This window comes from Heptranchias perlo, chromosome 20, assembly GCF_035084215.1.
Source record: "Heptranchias perlo isolate sHepPer1 chromosome 20, sHepPer1.hap1, whole genome shotgun sequence".
Lineage (NCBI taxonomy): Eukaryota > Metazoa > Chordata > Chondrichthyes > Hexanchiformes > Hexanchidae > Heptranchias > Heptranchias perlo.
Genome location: NC_090344.1, coordinates 3,540,731 through 3,565,177, shown reverse-complemented (window position 1 = coordinate 3,565,177; position 24,447 = coordinate 3,540,731). Strand labels below are relative to the sequence as shown.

General features: G+C 43.7%; 3 non-coding genes and 1 pseudogene across 3 annotated transcripts; 2 read left to right on the top strand and 2 right to left on the bottom strand.

Moving 5' to 3' along the window:
* The window catches only part of LOC137335567 (zinc finger protein 271-like), a 73,852-nt pseudogene that overhangs the window by 16,487 nt on the left and 32,918 nt on the right, over positions 1-24,447 (top strand).
* On the top strand, positions 6,749-6,830 carry trnas-gcu (transfer RNA serine (anticodon GCU)). The gene has a single exon. It is a non-coding gene; the product is annotated as a tRNA-Ser (tRNA).
* trnac-gca (transfer RNA cysteine (anticodon GCA)) lies at positions 18,465-18,536 on the bottom strand. The gene has a single exon. It is a non-coding gene; the product is annotated as a tRNA-Cys (tRNA).
* trnac-gca (transfer RNA cysteine (anticodon GCA)) lies at positions 20,819-20,890 on the bottom strand. The gene has a single exon. It is a non-coding gene; the product is annotated as a tRNA-Cys (tRNA).

The window sequence follows — 24,447 nt, the reverse complement described above, 5'->3', positions numbered from 1 at the left end:
CCTTGTCGAATGCCTTCTGGAAGTCTAAATACACTACGTCCACTGGTTCCCCTTTATCCACCCTGCACGTTATGTCCTCAAAGAACTCAAGCAAATTTGTCAGACATGACTTCCCCGTCGTAAAGCCATGCTGACTTTGTCCTATTAAATTATGTTTATCCAAATGTTCCGCTACTGTCTCCTTATTAATAGATTCCAAAATTTTACCCACCACAGATGTTAGGCTAACTGGTCTATAATTTCCAGCCTTCTGCCGACTACCCTTTTTAAATAAGGGTGTTGCATTTGCAGTTTTCCAATCTGCCGGGACCTTTGCCGAGTCCAGAGAATTTTGGAAAATTATTACCAAAGCATCCACAAATCCAACTGCCAGTTCCCTCAAGACCCTCGGATGTAAGCCATCAAGTCCAGGGGATTTATCCGCCTTCAGTCCCATTATTTTACTGAGTACCAATTCCTTAGTGATTTTAATCGTATTTAGCTCCTCCCCCCCTCGAGCCCCCTGTTTGTCCAGTGTTGGGATATTCTTAGTGTCCTCTACCGTAAAGATTGAAACAAAATATTTGTTCAGCATTTTTGCCGTTTCCATGTTTCCCACCATTAATTTCCCGTTCTCATCCTCGAAAGGGACCGACGTTTACCTTTGCCACCCTTTTTTCTTTTTAAATAACTATAGAAACTCTTGCTATCTGCTTTTATATATTTTGCTAATTTATTTTCATAATCTATCTTCCCTTTCATAATCAATCCTTTAGTTACTTTTTGCTGTCTTTTGAAGTCTTCCCAATCTTCTATCCTCCCACGAAGTTTGGCTACCTTATATGTCCTTGTTTTTAGTCGGATACTGTCCTTAATTTCTTTTACACCCTTTTTTCCTCAGTGGAATATTTTTTTTTGAAAGTTGTAAAATAACTCCTAGAATGAACACCATTGCTCATGTACCGTCTTACCCTTCAATCTATTTTCCCAGTCCACTTTAATCAATTCCGCTCTCATAGTCTCCTTTATTCAAGCTCAGTACGCTTGTTTGAGAACCAATCTTCTCACCCTCGAATTCGATATGGAATGTCACCATGTTGTGGTCACTCATTCCAAGGCGATCCTTAACTAGGACATTAATAATTAATCCTGGCTCATTACACAGGACCAGGTCCAAGGTTGCTTGGCCCCTTGTTGGATCAGTTACATACTGCTCAAGAAATCCATCCCTAATGCACTCAATAAACTCTTCCTCAAGGCTGCCCTGCCCAATTTGATTTGTCCAGTTAATAAAGAAAGATTGAGACAGTAGGAAAATAAAAAGTGCAACCCCGCTGCTGCAGCCAATGTCTTCACATTAATGTTTTCTTCGTTCACTGGATGTGGGCGTCGCTGGCGAGGCCGGCATTTATTGCCCATCCCCAATTGCCCCTTGAGAATGTGGTGGTGAGCCGACTTCTTGAACCGCTGCAGTCCGTGTGGTGAAGGTTCTCCCAAAGTGCTGTTAGGAATGGAAATCCAGGATTTTGACCAAGCGACGATAAACGAACGGCGATATATTTCCAAGTCGGGATGGTGTGTGACTTGGAGGGGAACGTGCAGGTGGTTTTGTTCCCACGTGCCTGCTGCTCTTGTCCTTCTCGATGGTAGAGGTCGTCGGTTTAGGAGGTGCTGTCGAAGAAGCCTTGGCGAGTTGCTGCAGTGTATCCCGTGGATGGTACACACTGCAGCCACTGTGCGCAGGTGGTGAAGGGAGTGAATGTTTAGGGTGGTGGCTAGGGTGCCATTCAAGGGGGCTGCTTTGTCCTGGATGGTGTCGAGCTTCTTGAGTGTTGTTGGAGCTGCACTCATCCAGGCAAGGGGAGAGTATTCCATTATACTCCAGACCTTAGCCTTGTAGACGGCGGAAAGGCTTTGGGGAGTCAGGAGGTGAGTCACTCTCCGCAGAATACCCAGCATCTCGTCGCCACAGCATTTACATGGCTGGTCCAGTAAATTTTCTGGTCAATAGTGACCGCCAGGATGTTAATGGTGGGGGATTCGGCGATGGTAATGCCGTTGAACGTCAATGGGAGGTGGCTGGACTCTCTCTTGTTGCAGATGGTCATTGCCAGGCACTTGTCTGGAGCGAATGTTACTTGCCACTTGTCATCCCAAGCCTGGATGTTGTCCAGGTCTTGCTGCATGCGGGCTCGGACTGCTTCGTTATTTGAGGGGTTGCGAATGGAACTGAACACTGTGCAATCATCAGCGAACATCCCCATTTCTGACCTTATGATGGCGGGAAGGTCATTGATGAAGCAGCTGAAGATGGTTGGGCCTGGGACACTGCCCTGAGGAACTCCTGCAGCAATGACCTGGGGCTGAGATGATTGGCCTCCAACAACCACTACCATCTTCCTTTGTGTTAGCCACTGGAGAGTTTTCCCCTGATTGCCATTGACTTCAATTTTACTAGGGCTTCTTCGTGTCACTCTCGGTCAAATGCTGCCTTGATGTCAAGGGCAGTCACTCTCACCTCACCTCTGGAATTCAGCTCTTTTGTCCATGTTTGGACCAAGACTGTAATGAGGTCTGGGGCCGAATGGTCCTAGCGGAATCAAACTGAGCATCGTTGAACAGGTTATTGGTGAGTAAGTGCCGATTGATAGCACTGTCAACGACACCTTCCATCACTTTGCTGATGATTGAGAGTCGACTGATGGGGCAGTAATTGGCCAGATTGGATTTGTCCTGCTTTTTGTTGACAGGACATACCTGGGCAATTTTCCACATTGTCGGGTCGGTGCCAGTGTTGTCGCTGTACTGAAACAGCTTGGCGAGAGGCGCAGCTAGTTCTGGAGCACAAGACCTCAGTACTACCGCCGGAATGTTGTCGGGGCCCATAGCCTTTGATGTATCCAGTGCATTTCGCCGTTTCTTGATATCACGTGGAGTGAATCGAATTTGTTGATGAATGGCTGCGATGAATATTGGGAGGAGGCCGTGATGGATTCATCGTCTTGGCACTTCTGGCTGCAAACGCTCACAGCCTTGTCTTTTGCACTCACGTGCTGGACTCGTCCATCACTTAAGGATGGGGATGTCTACAGAGTTCACAGAGCCTCCTCCTCCCGTTAGTTGTTTAATTTTCCACCACCATTCACGATTGGCTGTGGCAGGACTGCAGAGCTTTGATCTGATCCGTTGGTTGTGGATTCGCTTTGCTCTAATCTACAGCATGTTTAGCCCTGAGTTGTCGCTTCACCAGGTCGGCACCTCATTTTTAGGTACGCCTGGTGCTGCTTCTGGCATGCTCTTCCACATTCCTCATTGCACCCGGATTGATTCCCTGGCTTGTTGGCAGAGTGAGGAATATGCCGGGCGAAGAAGTTACAGATTGTGCTGGAATACAATTATGCTGCTGCAGGAAGGCCACACAGCACCTCATGGAATGCCCAGTTTTGAGCTGCTGGATCTGTTCTGAATCTATCCCATTAAGCACGGTGGTAGTGCCACACAACACGTTGGATGGTATCCTCAGTGCAAAGACAGGACTTCGTCTCCACGAGGACTGTGCAGTGGTCAATCCTACCAATACTGTCATGAACAGATGCATTTGCGACACGTCGATTGGTGAGGACGAGGTCAAGTTGGTTTTTCCCTCGTGTTGATTCATTCACCATCTACAGTCGGCCCAATCTTGCAGCAATGCCCTTCAGGCCTCGGCGAGTAGTGGTGCTACCGAGCCACCTTTGGTGATGAGCATTGAAGACTTCCAGCTACCCTCAGTGCTTCCTTCAAGTGGTGTTCAACATGGAGGAGGACTGATATCAGCTGCTGAGGGCTTGTCAGTAGGTGGTTTCACTTGCCCATGTTTGACCTGATGCCATGAGGTCCACAGTCAATGTTGAGCACTCCCATCCTGACTGCATATCACTGTACCGCCACTGTCTGGTCCGTCTGTCCTCCCAGTGGGACAGGACATACCCAGGGATGGTGATGGAAGAGTCTGCGGATTTTGGCTGAATGGTATGATTCTGTGAGTATGGCTATGTCAGGCTGTTGCTTGATAAGTCTGTGGGACAGCTCTCCCAATTTTGGCACAAGTCCCCAGATGTTCGTGAGGAGGACTTTGCAGACTCGACTGGGCTTGGTTTGAGCCTTTGTCGTGTGCGGTGCCTGGTGGCCCGTCCGGTTTTATTAAGACTTTTTTGTTAATCGAGATTTTACAACTGAGTTGTTTGCCAGGCCATTTTAGAGGGCAATTAGGAATGAACCACATTGGTCGCTGTGGGTCTGGAGTCACATAGAGGCCAGACTGGGTAAGGAAGGCAGGTTTCCTTCCCTGAAGGGCATGAGTAAACCAGATGGGTTTTTACAACAATCCGGTTGTTTCATGGCCACCATTACTGATACTGGTATTTTAATTCCAACTTTTATTTTTCATGAATTGAATTTCTCCAGCTGTCATGGCGGGATTATGAACTCGTGACCCCGGATTCTGAGTCCAGGTCTCTGGCTTATTAGCCACTTAACATAACTACTATACTACTTTATCTCTTCGCGCTCCACTAAGTTACTCTTTTCATTCCTCTTATTTCGTGCTTTTTCTTTCTGCCTCCAGCACCTTTGTCTGTATCCTGTTTTTGTTCTCTCATGTGTCTCTGCTGGATGATCCAAAATTCAGACCTGTCGCTTCTTCCAGCATTTTCTTCCTTCCACAATCATCGTCCATTTCATGGAGACTTTCCTGCGGCCTTGTCAACTGTAACATTCACTTTCACATTCTTACGCCTTTAAGTTTGCTCCACATCGACCGCTGTTTCTCGGGGGCACATGTCCCGCTCGCACCAATGTTCATTTGTGCCTTGAAACCAATCGATACATTTCGATCTGCGTGACTGTTCCAGAGACAAGCACTAAGAAAGCAGGGCAGGCATTCGGAAGGACAGCGGCATACTTTTCCGTGAAATTTCCATGGGGTATCTTGTGACACGGGGGATGTTAACTGAAGAACTGGGTTTTGTTTTCATGGTCGTTGGCGCTTTTGCCCGAGCAGTTGATGTGCGGGAGAGACGGGCGGCGCGACAGAGCTGCGAATTACGGCTGAAAGGTGCACTTTTGTCAGTCTGGGCGGTACAGTAAGACCGGAAATGTTCCGCTTGATCTTAATCGGTCTGTGGAAATGTCCGATTGAAAAGGAATGAGGAGAAATGAGAAGCGCGGGAATGGTGAAAAAGTGTCGATGACAGGAGGTTGGCCGTGAGCGAAAGGTCCTTTGAATGTCCGGCGCGGAGGGGATTTTGTTCAGAAACGACAGACTTTAAAGCGTGTGGGGAAAGTGAAGTGCGAGCTTTGTCCTTGGGTCAAACTGGGTGTTTTCAGGAAAACAGCCATTGTGAATTCACAAAAATGAAAACAGAAAATGCTGGAAACACTCAGCAGGTCAGGCAGCACCTGTGGAGAAAGAACCAGAGGTAAGCTTTCAGCCCTCTGAACTTTTATATCAGAAATGGACAGACTGGTATGGAGGAGAGCAATGCAGTTGTCCAAGATGGTGGAGTCAATCTTTCGATTATGTGGGTTCGGATCCCCCTCTGCTACAATTAGTCGAGCTGTTCATTTTGGCCGCGTCACCCAAAAATCTTCTTTCCGAAGAAGTGCGTTTCCGCATTGCTGGCTTACATCTGTTTGCACAAATCAGCAAAGTCTGAATTGCCACCCAAAATGTTTCTTGCACGGAGGTGTTGGGAGTGTAAGGGGTGATCCAGGTGAAGTTTCAATCAAAGTGCGCAATGGCCCACTGGTAAACGAAGTATCTCTCGTGGTGAGCATAAGATGAAAGATATGTACCATAATTATGTATTTCTTCTTTGCATCACACTCGGATTTATTATCAGGGAATGGACATGAGCAGGTCGATTTACGTCACGCTCCGGTCGCTTTGCATCGCCCCCGACACATAGAATAGAATCATGGAAAGGTTACAGCATGGAAAAAGGCCATTCGGCACATCGAGTCCGTACCGTCTCTCTGCAAGAGCAATCCAGCTAGACACCACCGCCCCACACCGCCCTTTCCCTCTCGCCCTGTATTTATTTTTCGTTTCAATTACTTATTCAGTTCCCTGTTGATGGCCATGATTGAATCTGCCTCCACCACCCCCTCGGGCGGTGCATTCCAGATCCTAAACACTCGCTGTGTAACCAGGTTTTTCCTCATGTCACCTTTGGCACTTTTGCCAAACTCCTTAAATTTATGTCCTCTGGTCATTGACCCTTCCGCCAATGGGAACAGTTTCTCTCTATCTACTCTGTCCAGGCCCTTCATTATTTTGAATACCTCGATTAAATCTCCTCGCAACCGTCTCTATTCCACGGAGAACAACCCCAGCTTCTCCAGTCTACCCATGAAACTAAAGCCCCTCATTCCTGGAATCTTTCTAGGAATCACCCACCATCAACATCCTGGTGGTCACCATGAACCAGAAAGTTAACTGAACCAGCCAGCTGAATGCTGTGGCAACAAGAGCAGGTCAGAGGCTGGATATTCTGCGCCGAGTAACTCACCTCCTGACACCCCAAAGCCGTCCCACCATCTGCAAGGCGCAAGTCAGGATTGTAATAGAACACTCATGTGATGGTCATCTACATGAAATGTTAACTCTGTATCTCAAGATTCTGCCTGACCTGCTGAGGATGTCCGGCATTTACTGTTTTATTTCAGTTTGGCAACATCGGCAGTATTTTCATTTTGAATAAAGGAGCTTTCGCAAATTTGTGCATGCGACGAGGTGGCCGAGTGGTTAAGGCGATGGACTGCTAATCCATTGTGCTCTGCACGCGTGGGTTCAAGTTTCACACTCGTCGACGTTGTGTTTAATCTTGTTTCTTTCATTCAGTCCATCCAGAAGGTCGGCAAACGGCAGAAGGAATTTTTTGCATTGTTTGCTGAAATCAGCAACAGTTCCAACCAAGAAGGTATTGAGATTGCAAGGTCGCGAATAATAAAAGTGGACAGTGATGTCGTTGTAAAACGAGTAAATCTTGTAGTCAACGTAAGAGAAATTTATGTACCATGATTATGATTTATGTCGGGATCATTCCGTGTCTCTGTCGGTGAAAAAGGGATGTGCTGTCAGTCACGGATCATTCCGTGTCTGTGTCAGTTTAAAAGGGATGTGCTGTCAGTCCCGGAATTTTTCCGTGTCTGTGTCAGTTTAAAAGGGATGTGCTGTAAGTCTTGGATCATTCCGTGTCTGTGTCTGTTTAAAAGGGATGTGCTGTCAGTCCCGGATCATTCCCTGTCTATTTCACCCGATTTTCTTGATACCTTTTTCCTTCTGAACTGAAATGACGATCCTCTCTGGAGAAGAAGGTTCACCGCCTGCTGTTGACATCAAGTTCATTCTGCTGGGCTTCCATCCCAATCTCCGCACTCTATCCACCATTCAGTCCCACCCCGCCTGGACATTATAATCTGCGATATTCATAAGGGAATGGAGAAGCCGAATATCATGGTTATAATTTTCTTGGCTCCACAACACTAAATATTATCAATTCCAACGATTCAGAAGGTAATCATAGAATCATAGAATCTTACAGCATAGAAGGAGGCCATTCGGCCATCGTACCTGTGCCGGCTATTTTTCGAAGACCTGTCCAAATTAGACCCACACCCCAGATTTTCCCCATAACCCTGCAAATTAGTCCTCCTCAAGTACATGTCCAATTGCCTTTTGAATGATCCTGTGATATCTGCTTCCACCACCCTTTCAGGAAGTGTGTTCCTGATCTTAACAAACCCTCTGTGTGAAAAAAAATCTCTTAAATTCCTCTCTGGTTATTTTGCCAATTATTTTAAATCTATGATCTTTGGTTACCGACCCAGTTGCCAGAGGAAACAATTTCTCCCTACTTGCTATTTCAAAACCCCTCATTATTTTGAATACCTCTCTTTGGTCTCCCGTTAACCATCTCTGCTGTCAGGAGAATAATCCCAGCTTCTCCTATCTCTCCAAATAACTGAAGTCCCTCATCCCTGGTATCATCCAGGTCAACCTGCTCTGAATCCCCTTCAATCCTTTTTCATCCTTCGTATAGTATGGTGCCCAGAAGTGTACAATATATTCCAGCTGAGGCCTAACCAGTGACTTGTAAAGGTTTTGTGTGACTTCCTTGTAATTAAATTCAATGCCCCCATTTACAAAGCCAAATATCCCATACGCTTTTTAACTACCTTATTAACTTGCCCTGTTTTGTGAATATGCTCCCCCAGGTCCCCCTGCTCTTGCAACCCCCCATAAATTGTTCCATTTAGATTATACTTCTTGTTCTGCTTCCAAAAGTGCATGACTTCACACTGATCGGCGTTAAATCTGTCACGTGACTGCCCATTTCACCAGTCTGTCCATGTTCTCCTGAAGTCTGCTACTATCTTCCTCACTATGCTCTAAGTTGCCAAGTTTTGTATCATCCGCAAATTTCCAAACTGTACTCCCTATTCCTACATCCAAGTCATGTATTTATAACAAGAAAAGCAATAGTCCTCATACCGACCCCTGGGTGATCCCACTGCATATTTCTCTCCAGTCAGAAAAACATCCGTTCACCACGACTCTATGCCTCCTATCCTTTAGCTAATTACGTGCTTCTAGTTTTCGAATAAGTCTGTTATGTGTTAATTTCCAAAATGTGTCCTCAAAATAACTGTAACCCCGTAATTTTATTCTTAAGCAATGAGAATACAGATATTAAGACCGAATGATAGATTGGGTTCATTCCCATTACCCGAAGGTGACGGGACCCGAGGAGATGAAATCCCATCTGGGCTTATATTTTCTGAATACGGAGACGGAAAAATAGCAAAGATCATCCTGTCGAAATACAATAAATGGACTGAAGATTCTACAGTCTGGAAACCTGGGCGTTCCAGAAACCCGTCTGGCCGTTCAAAGAAGCTGTATAAGTCCATCAGGGGGAAAGGCAGAGAGGGAAGAAACGCAGACAGAGATATCGAGATGCATGCAAAGAAAAATAGTATAAATCTCCAAATTCTGTGATTGAGCAGATTTTAAGGTGCAGCTTGAAGGCAATTCTTGAAATTTTTGAGGTGGACAAACCGGAACTCTGCCAGTCTGCATGTTCCAGACATGTATCCAACGTTACACGTGCAGTCTGCAGCCGTGGTGTGCATTGGTGGCTCAGTGTGAAACCCTTGCCTGCCGGCGGTAAACCATGAGTTTCTTTCCAGGACAATGCAGCATCCTTTACCTTTTGTATTCTGCACCCATGAGATCGCCTGAATTGGGATAAATTCATGTGACGGCTTCAATCTGTCCAACTTCTTGAAAGATTATCTTCATTTCGTCTCCGTGTGTTGCGTGGACAAACCCTTTGCATTCTGTCCTCTGGTGCTCAAACATGTTCTGCTGGAGATAAGTCAAACCTGCCTTCTGCACCGCTGAAAAGATGTGAGAAGCCAATTGGTGATTTTTGACTAAAAATGGGGACACAACGGGGCTTATCCTGGATTTGAACCAATGAAACTCCCTGAGCGAGAATCAGACCCAAAGACCAACTGGCAACAGAGCCGTGCAACCACTGTAAAATTTCGCTGCCACGCAGCCGATCCGCCATCCTTTCAGAAGGCTCTGTCGATAGAATCCCGCTTTCTTGTACAATGTCAAGTTCTGCACTAATTATATCACATCAAAAATATCAAATTTGTTTTGAATGTACGACTTGTATTATCAAGTAACACTTTACAGAATGAATTACTCTGAAACGACATTGTCGTCTGTCTCGGCATCGTCATAGTTTACACTCCACCATAAGTACACTTTAGTCAAATTGCTGCTTTCATTCACTATGAGAGTGAAGATCCATGAATGTGGATACATTAGCTACCAATTTATCAGCTGGGTTGCACCTTTCCTTTTCCTACTGTCTCAGTCTTTTTTTTCCTTTCACATTCTCTGCTATTGTTGCTGGTGAGATCAGCTGTCGCCGTTCAAGGAAGCCTGAGAAGTCCATCGGGACAAAACAGAGAGACAAGAGACAGAGACAGGGAGAGAGAGAGAGATGCAGACAAAGAAAATAAAGAGTAAAAATGTCAGGTTTTGCAAACTAGCAGAATTTAAGTTACAGATTGGGAGAGATTCCTTCTCGGGTCTTGAAATCTTGCAAGAGAAGATTTGACACTAATTAAAAGCACCGGCCACGCTGTAAAATCTCTCATTCTGGGAGAGAGATAAATGCGGTCAATAAACTCCAAGTTAATCTATTTCAGCACTGAAGTGATCTTGAAACAGAAGCTCTGCGAGCAGAATTCAAACCTGCGCAGGAAAACCTCAATTGAATTTTGAGTCCAACGCTTTAAACACTCGGCCACCGCAGCTGTAAACGGCATGTTCGTTCAGATAGGATTCCAAATGGACACTTGCCGCTATTAAGAACGCGCGCATTGGTTGTGCAGGGGTCGAATTCTCACCTCTTATGCGGGAGACTTTGGTTCGTTTTCCGGCCAATGCAGAATCATTCTCACCAATGAGGAGCTGAGGAATAGAAGTATGCCATTTCACCCCTCGAGCCTGTTCCGCAATTCAAACAGATCATGGCTGATATGTGACCGAACTCCATATAATCACTTTAGCCCCGTATCGCTTAATAACTTCAGTTAACAAAAATCGATCAATCTCAGGTATAAAATTAACAATTCAGCTCGCATCAACTGCCGTTTGTGGAAGAGAGTTCCAAACTTCTCCCTCCCTTTGCTTGCAGAGGTGTTTCCCAACTTCACTCCTGAAAGTCCTGACCCTAATGTTTAGGCTATGTCCCCAAGTCTTAGAGATCCCAGCCGGCGGAAATAGTTTTTCTCGATCTACTCCATCAGTTCCCCTTAATATTTTGAAAAGTTCGATCAAATCAGCCCTTAATCGACTAAATTCGAGGTAAACCCCAGTTTGTGTAAACTTTCCGCCTAATTTAACCCTTGGTGTCCAGGTAACATTCTAGTAAATCGACGCTGCACTCACTCCACAGCCAATATATCCTTCCGAAGGTGCGTTGCCCAGAACTGAATACAATACTTCTGGTGTGGTCCAACCAGAGCTTTGTATAACTGTATCATAATGCCTATCCCCTTGTATTCTAGTCGTCTAGATATAAAGACCAACATTGCATTAACCTTTTTGATTATTTTTTTTACCTGTCCATGACATTTTAATGATTTATGTAAATGGACCCCGAAGTCTTTTTGGACCTTCACTTTTTCGAGCTTTTCACCATTTCGAAAATACTTTGATTTATCCTTCCAGGTCCAAAGTGGATGACCTCACACTTGACTAAACAGATATCGATTTGACACAATTTTACCCAGTCATTCATTGTATTAATGCATCTCTGTAATTTTATGCTTTCATCTGCACTGCTAACAATGCTGCCCATCTTGGCGTCATCGGCAAACTTGGATACGTGGCATTCTATCCCGCCATCGAATATCCGCCTGAATTGGGAAAAATGCAAATTCAGTTTCAATCTCCTCATCATCTTGAGACATTTTATTTGCTTTCTGTGTGTTGCGCCGATGAATCTTCGGCATTCAGTCCACTGGAGCTCAAACATGGTCTGGAAAGAATTCAGTTCCACCAACAGCAACACTGAAAAGATGTCAGAAGCCAATTGGTGACTTTTCACTAAAAGGAGCAACACAGGAGGGCTCATCCGGGATGTGAACCCGGGACCTCTTGCATATTATTCAATGAAACGCCCTAAGCAAGAATCATACCCCGAGACCAACGAGCCGCTGTTCGCTCAATTGTGCAGCCAGTGTAACAGTTCATGGCGTCCCACTGCCGATCGGCCATCCTTTCAGACCACTTCTGTCCATCCAATCTCGTTTTCTATTCCAGTGTACAGCAATATCAAGTTGTACACTAACTATTTCCAGTCCCCAATATTAGTCTTCCTTTACCAAATTGGTTTCGAGTGTACGACTTGAGTTATCAAGTAAGACGTTTCAGGATTAATTGCTCTTAAACTACATTGCTTGCGAGGATACTGAGAGGTGTGTTGATTTACGGCACGCTCTGTTACCTTTGAATCGCCTCCAACACATAAAGTTGAATCATCGAAAGGTTACAGCACGGAAAGAGGCCATTTGGCCCATCGAGTCCGTGCTGGCTCTCTGCAAGAGCGATCCAGCTAGAAACACTCCCTTGCCTTTCCCCGAAGCCCTGCATTTTTTTTTCCTTTCAAGTACTTATCCAGCTCCCCTTTCAAGGCCATGATTGAATCTGCCTCCATCACATCCTCGGGCAGTGCATTCCAAATCCGAACCTCTCACTGCGTGAAAAAGTTTTTCCTCATGTCACCTTTGGTTATTTTGCCAATCACCTTAAATCTATGTCGTCTGGTTCTTAACCCTTCCGCCAATGTGAACAGTTTCTCTCCTTCTTCCATGTCGAGATCCTTCATGATTTGAATACCTCTATCAAAACTCGACAAAACCGTCTCTGTTCCAAGGAGAGCAACACCATATTCTCCAGTCGATCCATGTAACTAAAGTCCCTCATTCCTGGAATTATGCTAGTAATTTTTTTCTGCACCCCCTCTCAGGGCTTCACCTTTGTAAAACACTGGTTTGGCCTCAACTGGAGTATTGTGTCAAATTCTGGGCACCACGCTTTGGGAAGGATGTGAAGGCCTTAGAGAGGGTGCAGAAAATATTTACTGGAATGATTTCAGGGATGTGGGACTTCAGTTACGTGCATAGACTGGAGAAGCTGAGGTTGTTCTCCTCAGAGCAGAGAAGGTTGAGACGAAATTTGATGGAGGTCTTCAAAACCATGAGGTTTCTTGCAGAGCAGATAGAGAGAAACTGTTTTACGCATTGAGTTGTTAGAATCTGGAATGCATTGCCCGAGGAGGTCGTGGAGGCAGATTCAATAATGGCCTTCAAAAGGGAACTGGATAAGTACTTGAAGGGAAAAAATTGCAGGGCTACGGGGATAGGATGGGGGAGTGTCACTGGGTTGCACTTGCAGGGAGCCGGCCCGCGCCCGATTGGCCGAATGGTCTCCTTCTGTGCTGTAACCTTTCTATGATTCTATATGTTAAGTCAATACATCCAATTGCTGGTTACGGAACAGAAATGGGTCTTTACGAATGGAAAACTTTGTAAATTACAGAATTTACATCCTGGCCATGAAATAAGAGGCTGTGAGTGCCCAAAGTGTGTAATTTCCGGGAAACAAAAGTGGAAAATTCTCCATAAACTACTTTTGGCCGTCAAATGCAGTCAGAAAGTGCAGGCGACAGAACTGTGACCGTCTTTCGCAATGATATTTATAAACCTTATTATGTTGTGATCGCTCGTGCCTAGATGTTCCCCAACGTTAACTTCTCTTATCTGTTCCATTTCACTTCCCATTACGAGATCCAGCAGTGATTCCTCTCTTGTCTGCCTGTCTCCCTTTTGTCATTTCATCGCTCCTGTCTTCTCTCCCTGCTTCCCTCTCGCAATCACTCATTCATCCACTCACTCACTTATTCACTCACTCACTCACCCATTCACTCACTCAATCACTCACTCACTCACTTACTCACGCACTCATTCGCTCACTCACTCAATCACTCACTCACTCATTCACTCACTCACTCACTTACTCACGCACTCATTCGCTCACTCACTCAATCACTCAATCACTCACTCACTCACTCATTCACTCACTCATTCACTCATTCGTCCACTCTCCTTTGTATCCTCTCCAGTACAATTACATTGTTTCCTATAATATGGTGATCAGAACTGTATGCAGTACTTAAGCTGTGATATAACCAGTGTTTTATACCGCTCGAGCATAACGTCCCTGCTCTTATATTCTATGCCTCGGCGAAGAAAGCAAATGCACTCCAAGGTCCCTCACGTCCTCTACCTCTCAGTATCATTCCATTTATTTTGTATTCCATTGCCTTTTTTGCCCTCCCCAAATGCATCACCTCACACCTGTCCGGATTGAATTCAATTTGTCAATTTTCTGCCCACCTGATCAGTCCGTTGATATCTTCCTGCAGTCTACAGGTTTCCTCCTCACTATATATTCATGATTTTAACTTAAATTTAGGAGGCATGATAAAGAAGCTGGCAGAGAATACAAAAGTTGACCGTCAATTTTTGTATCCTCAGCAAACTTCTTTATCATGCCCGTACATTTAAGTTAAAATCATTAATATATACCAGGAAAAGCAAGGGACCTAATAGTGAGCCATGCGGAACCCGACTGGAAATAGCCTTCCAGTCATAAAAACTCCCGTCGACCATTGCTAGAATCCTTGTGGACGACATCAAATGCACTGCCGTCATTGACAATCCTTGTTACCTCCTCAAAAAATTCAATCAAGTCAGTCAGTCACGACCTTCCCTTATAAATCCATCTTGACTATCCTTCATTAACCCGTTACTTTCTACGTGATGGTTTAACGTGTCACTCAGAATTGATTCCAATAATTTGCCCACCACCGAGGTAAAACTGATTGGCCGATAATAACTCGGTCTATCCTTATCTCCCTTTTTAAATAACGGTAAGACACTAGCAGTCCTCCAATTCTCCAGCACCACGCCTTATCCAGGGAGGATTGGAAAACGATGTTCAGAGTCTCCGTTATTTCCTCCCTTGCTTCTTTTAACAGCCTGGGATACATTTCATCCGGCCCTGGGGATTTATCTACATTCAAAGATGCTAATCTCCTTAATACTTCTTCTCTCAACATGTTTATTCCATCCAATGTTTCACACTCCTCCTCCTTAACTGCAATTTCACTACAAAACATAAAAGATAATTGATAAACTAATCAAACTTAGAGAGGAAAGGACCCCCAGTCAGGATCGATTGCAGCCGCGCATGTTAATAGACATTAGGGAAGAGACAGCAGAGATATTCTTTCATATGTGTAAACATTCATTAGAAAAGGGAATATTGTTAGAGGTCTGATGGACAGCAATCCTATTCCTAAAATAAAACAAGGGAGATAGAACAAGCCCAGGGAGCAACAAAACAGTGAGTTTATAATCGGTGTTAGTGTAGATAATGGAATGATTACTCTATGATGCAACAGAAAAAATATCTAGAAAACTAAATTATAATAAATAATAGACAGCACGGATTTCAGAAAGGAAGGTCATGCTTGAGCAATCTTATTGAATTATTTGAAGAAGTAACAGAAAGAATAGACATGGCTGATGTAGCAGTCGTAATAAATTTGGATTTTCAAAAAGCCTTCGATAAGGTTCAGCATTTTCAACTCATATCTGAGGTCTGAGGATGTGGAGTCAGTGGACAAGTATCAGAATGGATAGCAAGCTGGCTACAAAACAGAAAACAGAGAGTAAGGGTAAGGGTAGTTCTTCAGACTGACAAAAGATGAGAAGTGGTATTCCACAGGGATCCGGGCTGAGACCACTAAGGGATACAATTGAAAACCAGATGATAAGCAGGAATAGAACCTTGGTTGGACCAAACTTGAAGTAATGTGAAAAGTTCTGGTCTCCAGATTATAAGAAGATTAGAGAGGAATTGGCAAAGCAGCAAAAAAGATTCACAAGGATGATAATAGAACTCGGACTTATCAGGAAATACTTATCAGGAAAGGCTCAACAGGTTGGAGCTCTTTTCTCTCGAAAAGAGAAGACTGGGGGATGACCTGATAGAGATCTTTAAGATAATTAAAGGGTTTGGTAGGGGAGACGTCGTCAGAATGTTTCCATTTGTGAGGGAGACCAAAACGAGAGGTCATAAATATGAGCTAGTCACGAATAAATCCAATCGGAATTGAAGAGAAACATCTTTACTGAAAGTTTGGTAAGAATGTGAAACTCCCAACAAAAGGAATAGTTCAGGCGAATGGCATAGATGCTTTAAAGGGGAAGCAAGATAAGCAGATGAAGTAAAGGGCAGGGTGATCGGGTGAGATGAAGTAGGGAGGGAGGAGGCTCATGTGGAGCGGAAATATCAGGATGGAACAATCGAGATGAGTGGACTTCTCAACTGCTGTCGGCATAACGTAACAGAACATAAGCAACAATCCTGCTTCTGCAGGGAGGGTACACTTACCCTACGCATCCCAAGATAAGCATTTACAATGCAAAGGGGTACCTGGATTTGAACCAAATACCTCATAATCTGAAGTCAAATGGTCTGCCACTGAACTACACCCCCACAACCAGCCCCGCTTCTTACACACACAAGGTAACGGAGCTCAGTACTTGGCAGTGATCAATGTTGAAAAACCAACATGAAAATAAGCTTTATCAGTTATTCAGGGAGATAAATCACTCGGGAAATCAGTAATGTTTCATGAATAGAGTGAGTGACACTATTGTGTACAGATGCGATGCACAACCCAATATGGAAAGCATTGTCACTAAGCTTCAGTGAACACATCCTTACCAGAGAACACGGAACATGAAGCTCCAGACAAACGACACCTGAATTTCAACCAGACTTTTCGCCAGCTGCAGTCAAATGCTCTCTCACTCTGCTCTGACCCCGCTCTTTACATCGTTACAGTCAACACAAGAAACACCAGGTTCAATGTGCAGTTTCACAAGATCATGCTATCAGTGCCATATATGTAAGTGTACAGAATATCGAATCAATGTAATAAATAAACATCCAGCAGGCATTTGGCACGAGCAGACAGCAGGAGATAGTGTGTGAAGTGACTGTAATATTTGTTAAGTCAATAGATTCATTTACAGGTTACGGAACAGAAGTGGGACTTAACGAAAGGGAAAGTGTGTAAATTGCATCCTGGCCATGAAATAAGAAGCTGTGAGTGTCGAAAGTGTGACGTCGCCAGGAAATAAAAGTGGAAAATGCTGAAAGCTTCTATTTGGCCCGCGGATGCTCGCAGAGTGCTGTCAATAGGCTTGTGGCAGTCTTTCTCAATTATTATTTTAAACCTTATCACTTGTGCCTCGATATTCGCCTACACTTACTTCTATCTCCTCCGTTTCATTTCCCATTACTAGATCCAGCAGTGATTCCTCTCTTGTCTGCCTGTCTCTCTTTTGTAATTTTATCACTCCTGCCTGCTCTCCATACCTCCCTCTCGCTCTCACTCATTCAGTCACTCGCACACTCACGAACACGCTAATTCACTCACTCGATCCATCCCTCATTCCATCCTTCCCTCACTCCCTCCATCCCTCCCTCACTCACTCACAAACTAACTCCCTACCTCAATCCCTCCACCGTAAAAGATTGAGAGAGACATAAGTAAGACAAAGACCAAATTAATAGATTGGAAACAAATTATTTTTGATGGGGTGAGATTGGAACCTCGGAAGGTGAACTTGGAAAAAATCTTGACACAGATGGAGAACAGGTTTTGGGAAATATTTGAAACGGTGATCAATAGAGTTCAAGAGAACTATATTCATCTGAAGAAAACAACAAATAGTCAATAATGAAACATTGTGGATGAATAAAGAGATAAGGGTAAAATTGAAATTAAACAAAGGCATCTTCGAATCACATGGACAATAAAGGAAAGGATGATAAAGGGGAAATGAAGATGTTAGGAAGGATGTCAAAAAGCAATCAGGAAAGCAGAAAGAAAATACAAGATTAAATTATCAAGAAATAGTCAATTATTCCACTGAAACGTCAATAACATCAGGATAGGGAAAGGGCCAACAAGCGATACACAAGATATACGAACAGGTAATTAAAGTGAAATGGCTGGAATATTGAATAGTTACTTTGCCTCAGTATTTATCAGGGAGACTATAGATGCTTAACATAACTTCTCCGCTTTTCAATTCTATCCCCCTGGAAATGAACCCCAGTGCTTGGCTTGTTTTTATTTATGTCGTCGCCACTTTTAGTGGTTTGTGTACCTGTAGTCCGAGATCCTTGGTTAAACCACACTTGGAGCACTGTGAACATTTCTGGTCTCCCTATTATAAAAAGGATATCGAGAAATTGGCGAAGGTGAAAATAATGATGATGCCAGAACTGAAAGATAATACCTTTCAGGATAAATTTAACAGGCTGATGGCTGACATGATGGAGGTCTTTGGATAATGAAAGGGTTTGATTGGGTCGACGGAGAGAAAATGTTTCCAATCGTAGGGGACTCTAAAACTATTGGTTATCAATATAAGATAGTCACTAATAAATCCAATAGAGAATTCATGGGAAACTTCTTTGCCAAAGAGTTGCAAGTTTGTGGAATTCGCTACCGTAAGGAGTCGTTGAGGCAAATAACATCGATACATGAAATGGCAAACGAGACAAACACACGGGGGCGAAAGGAATGGAAGAGTGTGCGGATGTGGGCAAGTGAAGGAGGAAGGGAGGAGTCTTGTGTGAAGCCGAAAGGCTGGCACAGACCCGTTGGGTCAAAAGGCCTGGATCTGTGCGGCAAACTCAATTTCAACAACGACAGCGACAGATTACTGATTTTCTGACTCCCCAAAAGAAGCACTGGGAATGTGCAAGGGGGCGCCTGGATTCGAACCACGGACCTCTTGATCTGCAGTCAAATGCTCTACCACTGAGCTACACCCCCACATCTGTTGAACATTCTTGCACGCACAATGTAATGGAGCTCAGTAGCTGGCAGTCACCATGTTGATATGACCAACATGAAAATAAGCTTCATCAGTTATTCTGGAAGACAGGTAAATTCAGCAATCAGAAATGAATCATGAACGGAGTGAGTCACACTATTGTATACAGATGCGATGCACAACCCAACATGGAAAGCCTTGTCACTAAACTTCAATGAACACATCCTCACCACAGAACGCGGAACTGGAAGCACCAGACAAACGACACCTGAATTTCAACCAGATGTTTCTCCAGCAGCTGTCAAGTGCTCTCTCACTGTGCTCTGCCCCTAGTTCTGTAGATCGTTACAGTCAACACAAGAAACAACAGGTTCAATGTGCAGTTTCACAAGATCATGCTCCCAGTGCCATATATGTAAGTGTACAGAATATCGAATCAATGTAATAAATAAACATCCAGCAGGCATTTGGCAAGAGTGGACAGGAGGAGATAGTGTGTGAAGTGACTGTAATATTTGTTAAGTCAACAGATTCATTTACAGGTTACGGAACAGAAGTGGGACTTAACGCAAGGGAAAGTGTGTAAATTGCATCCTGGCCATGAAATAAGAAGCTGTGAGTGTCGAAAGTGTGACGTCGCCAGGAAATAAAAGTGGAAAATGCTGAAAGCCTCTATTTGGCCCTCGGATGCTCGCAGAGAGTGCTGGCAATAGGCGTGTGGCCGTCTTTCTCAATTATTATTTTAAACCTTATCACTGGTGCCTCGATATTCGCCAACACTTACTTCTCCGATCTCCTCCGTTTCATTCCCCATTACTAGATCCAGCAGTGATTCCTCTCTTGTCTGCCTGTCTCGCATTTGTAATTTTATCGCTCATGACTGCTCTCCCTGCCTCCCTCTCGCTCTCACTCATTCAGTCACTCGCACACTCACGAACACGCTAATTCACTCACTCTATCCATCCCTCATTCCCTCCTTCCCTCACTCCCTCCCTCACTCATTCACACATCACTCCCTACCTCAATCCCTCCACCGTAAAGATTGAGAGAGACATCAGTAAGACAAAGACCAAATTAATAGATTGGAAAAAACTATTTTTGAGGGTGTGAGATTGGAACCTGGGAAGGTGAACTCGTAAAAATCTTGACAAAGATATAGAACAGGTTTTGGGAAATATTTGAAACGGTGATCAATAGATTTCAAGAGAAATTCATTCCTCTAAAAAAAAAGCAACAAATATTCAATAATGAAACATTGTGGATGAATAAAGAGATAGAGATAAGGTAAAATAGAAATTGAACAAATGCATATTCTAACTGCATGGACAATAAAGTAAAGGATGATAAAGGGGAACATGAAGACGTTAGGAAGGATGTCAACAAGCAATCAGGAAAGCAGAAAGGAAATACAAAATTAAATTATCAAGAAATAGGCAATTATTGCACTGAAACGTCAATAACATCAGGATAGGGATAGGGCCAACAAGGGATACACAAGATATACTCAGAGGTAATAACAGTGAAATGGCTGGTATATTGAACAGTTACTTTGCCTCAGTATTTATCAGGGAGACTCTTGATGCTGAACATAACTTCTCCGCTTTTGAATTCTATCCCCCTGGAAATGAACCCCAGTGCTTGGCTTGTTTTTATTTATGTCGTCGCCACTTTTAGTGATTTGTGTACCTGTCGTCCGAGATCCTTGGTTAAACCACACTTGGAGCACTGTGAACACTTCTGGTCTCCCTATTATCAAAAGGATATCGAGGAATTGGCGAAGGTGAAAATAATGATGATGCCAGAACTGAAAGATAATACCTGTCAGGATAGATTTAACAGGCTGATGGCTGACATGATAGAGGTCTTTGGATAATGAAAGGGTTTGATTGGGTAGACGTAGAGAAAATGTTTCCACTCGTCCGGGACTCTAAAACTATCGGTTATAAGATAGTCACTAATAAATCCAATAGAGAATTCATGGGAAACTTCTTTACCAAAGAGTTGCAAGAATGTGGAATTCGCTACCTTAAGGAGCAGTTGAGGCAAATAACATCGATACATGAAATGGCAAACAAGATCAACACACGGGGCCAAAGGAATGGAAGAGTGTGCGGATGGGGGCAAATGAAGTCGGGAGGGAGGTGTCTTGTGTGAAGCATGAAGGCTGGCACAGACCCGTTGGGTCAAAAGGCCTGGATCTGTGCGGCAAACTCAATGGAAACAACGACAGCGACAGATTGCTGATTTTCTGAGTCCCCAAATGAAGCACTCAGAATGTGCAAGGGGGCACCTGGATTCGAACCAGAGACCTCTTGATCTGCAGTCAAATGCTCTACCACTGAGCTACACCCCCACATCTGTTCACCATTCTTGCACGCACAATGTAATGGAGTTCAGTAGCTGGCAGTCACCAATGTTGATATTACCAGGATGAAAAGAAGCTTCATGAGTTATTCTGGGAGACAAATAATTACGGCAATCAGAAATGTTTCATGAATGGAGTGAGTCACATTTTTGTGCACAGATGCGATGCACAACCCAACTTGGAACGCCTTGTCTCTCGGCTTCAGTGAATACATCCTCACCACAGAACGCGGAACTCGAAGCACCAGCCAAACAACATCAGAATTTCAAGCAGAGGTCTTCAGCTTCTTTAAATCCTCTGTCAATGTGCTCTGCCCCCATCGCTTTGGATACTTGCAGCCAACAAATACAGTGCCAGGTTCAATGCGTGGTTTTCCAAGATCATGCTATCAGTGCCATATATGTAAGTGCACAGAATATAATAAAGATGCATCCAACAGGCATGTGGCAAGTGTGGCAGGAGGAGCTAGTGTGTGAAGCAACTGTAGTTAGGAGGCAATGATGGATCTGGTTCTAGGGAATGAGATAGTTAATGTGGAGCAAGTGTCCCTGGGGGAGCATTTAGGGAATAGCGAACAGAGTATCATGAGGTTTAGAATAGCAATGGAAAAGGAGAAGGAGTAATCTGGAGAAAAAACACTTAATTGTAAGAGGGTCAATTACAGAGGGTTGAGAACTGATCCGGCCCTGGTAAAATGGAATCAAAACTGTAATCGAGCAATGGGCGGCTTTTGAAGAGGAGGTTTTTCGGGTACAGTCTGTGTCCATTCCCACAAGAAGCAACGAAAGCCAGAGCTCTCTGGATGACGTAGGAGATAGAGAATAAAATGAAGCAGAGGAAGTGGACGTATGGCAGATGTCAGGTTGATAATACAAGTCAGAACCAGGCTGAGAATGGAAAGTTCAGAGGTGAAGTGAAAAAGGAAACCACACTTGGAGTAACGTGAAGAATTCTGGTCGACAGATTATAAGAAGAATAAAGAGGAATTGGCAAAGCTGAAAAAAAGATTCACAAGGATGATAATAGAACTCGGAGCATATACTTCTCAGGAGGATTAAACAGGTTGGAACTCTTTTCTCTAGAAAAGGGAAGACTGAGTGGTGACCTGATAGAGGTCTTTAAGATTTTGAAAGGATTCGATTGGGTGGCCAAGAAAAAAACGGTTCCGTTTGTGAGGGAATTCAAGAGAATCTTCTTTACCCAAAGGGCGGTAAGAATGTGGAACTCGCCACCAAAAGGAATAATTGAGGCAAATGGCATAGATGCTTTAAACGGGAAGCTCGATGAAGAGATGAAAGAGAAAGGAATGTATGGCTGATAGAACGAGATGAAATAGGGCAGGAGGAGACTCATGTGGTGCATAAATACCGGTAGTGACCAATCGAGATAGCAAACCTGTTTCTCTGCGGAAGCTTCAATGTAAACAACAATCCTGCTGCTACAGGGAATTCAGACTCACTGTATGAATCACAAAATCATTTAGAAAGAAGAGGGAGTATCGTGATTTAAACCAGTGATCGCTTGATTTATAATTAAACACTGCAATTAAGCAATGCACCCACTGACATCGTCCACAGACAAGGGAATGCAACAGAGTTCAGTACCTGGCAGTCATCACTGTTGAAAGAACCAATCTGAAAAGAAGCTTCATCAGTTATTCTGGGAGACAAATAATTACAGCAATCAGAAATGATTCATGAACGGATTGAGTCACACTATTGCACACAGATGCGATGCACAACCCAACATGGAAAGCCTTGTCACTAAACTTCAGTGAACACATCCTAACCACAGAACGTGCAACTGGAAGCACCAGACAAACGACACCTGAATTTCAACCAGATGTTTCTCCAGCAGCGATCAAGTGCTCTCTCATTGTGCTCTGCCCCGAGGTCTGTAGATCGTTACAGTTAACATAAGAAACAACAGGTTCAATGTGCAGATTCACAAGATCATGCTCTCAGTGCCATATATGTAAGTGTACAGAATATCGAATCAATGTAATAAATAAACATCCAGCAGGAATTTGGCAAGAGCGGACAGCAGGAGATAGTGTGTGAAGTGACTGTAATATTTGTTAAGTCAACAGATTCATTTACAGGTTACGGAACTGAAGAGGGACTTAACGAAAGGGAAAGTGTGTAAATTGCATCCTGGCCATGAAATAAGAAGCTGTGAGTGTCGAAATTGTGACGTCGCCAGGAAATAAAAGTGGAAAATGCTGAAAGCCTCTATTTGACCCGCGGATGCTCGCAGAGAGTGCTGGCAATAGGCGTGTGGCCGTCTTTCTCAATTATTATTTTAAACCTTATCACTGGTGCCTCGATATTCGCCTACACTTCGTTCTCCTATCTCCTCCGTTTCATTTCCCATTACTAGATCCAGCAGTGATTCCTCTCTTGTCTGCCTGTCTCTCATTTGTAATTTTATCGCTCCTGCCTGCTCTCCCTGCCTCCCTCTCGCTCTCACTCATTCAGTCACTCGCACACTCACGAACACGCTAATTCACTCACTCTATCCATCCCTCATTCCCTCCTTCCCTCACTCCCTCCCTCACTCACTCACACATCACTCCCTAACTCAATCCCTCCACCGTAAAGATTGAGAGGGACATCAGTAAGACAAAGAACAAATTAATAGATTGGAATCAAACTATTTTTGAGGGGGTGAGATTGGAACCTGGGAAGGTGAACTTGGAAAAAATCTTGACAAAGATATAGAACAGGTTTTGGGAAATATTTGAAACGGTGATCAATAGAGTTCAAGAGAAATACATTCCTCTAAAAAAAACAACAAATTGTCAATAATGAAACATTGTGGATGAATAAAGAGATAAGGGTAAAATTGAAATTGAACAAATGCATATTCTAACTGCATGGACAATAAAGGAAAGGATGAAAAAGGGGAAAATGAAGACGTTAGGAAGGATGTCAACAAGCAATCAGGAAAGCAGAAAGGAAATACAAAATTAAATTATCAAGAAATAGTCAATTATTGCACTGAAATGTCAATAACATCAGGATAGGGATAGGGCCAACAAGGGATACACAAGATATACTCAGAGGTAATAACAGTGAAATGGCTGGAATATTGAATAGTTACTTTGTCTCATTATTTATCAGGAGACGATACATGCTTAACATAACTTCTCCGCTTTTCAATTCTATCCCACTGGAAATGAACCCCATTGCTTGGCTTGTTTTTTTTAATGTCGTCACCACTTTTAGTGATTTGTGTCCCTGTTGTCCGAGATCCTTGGTTAAACCACACTTGGCGCACTGTGAACACTTCTGGTCTCCCTATTATCAAAAGGATATCGAGGAATTGGCGAAGGTGAAAATAATGATGATGCCAGAACTGAAAGATAATAGCTGTCAGGATAGATTTAACAGGCGGATGGCTGACATGATGGAGGTCTTTGGATAATGAAAGGGTTTGATTGGGTCGACGGAGAGAAAATGTTTCCACTCGTAGGGGACTCTAAAACTATTGGTTATCAATATAAGATAGTCACTAATAAATCCAATAGAGAATTCATGGGAAAC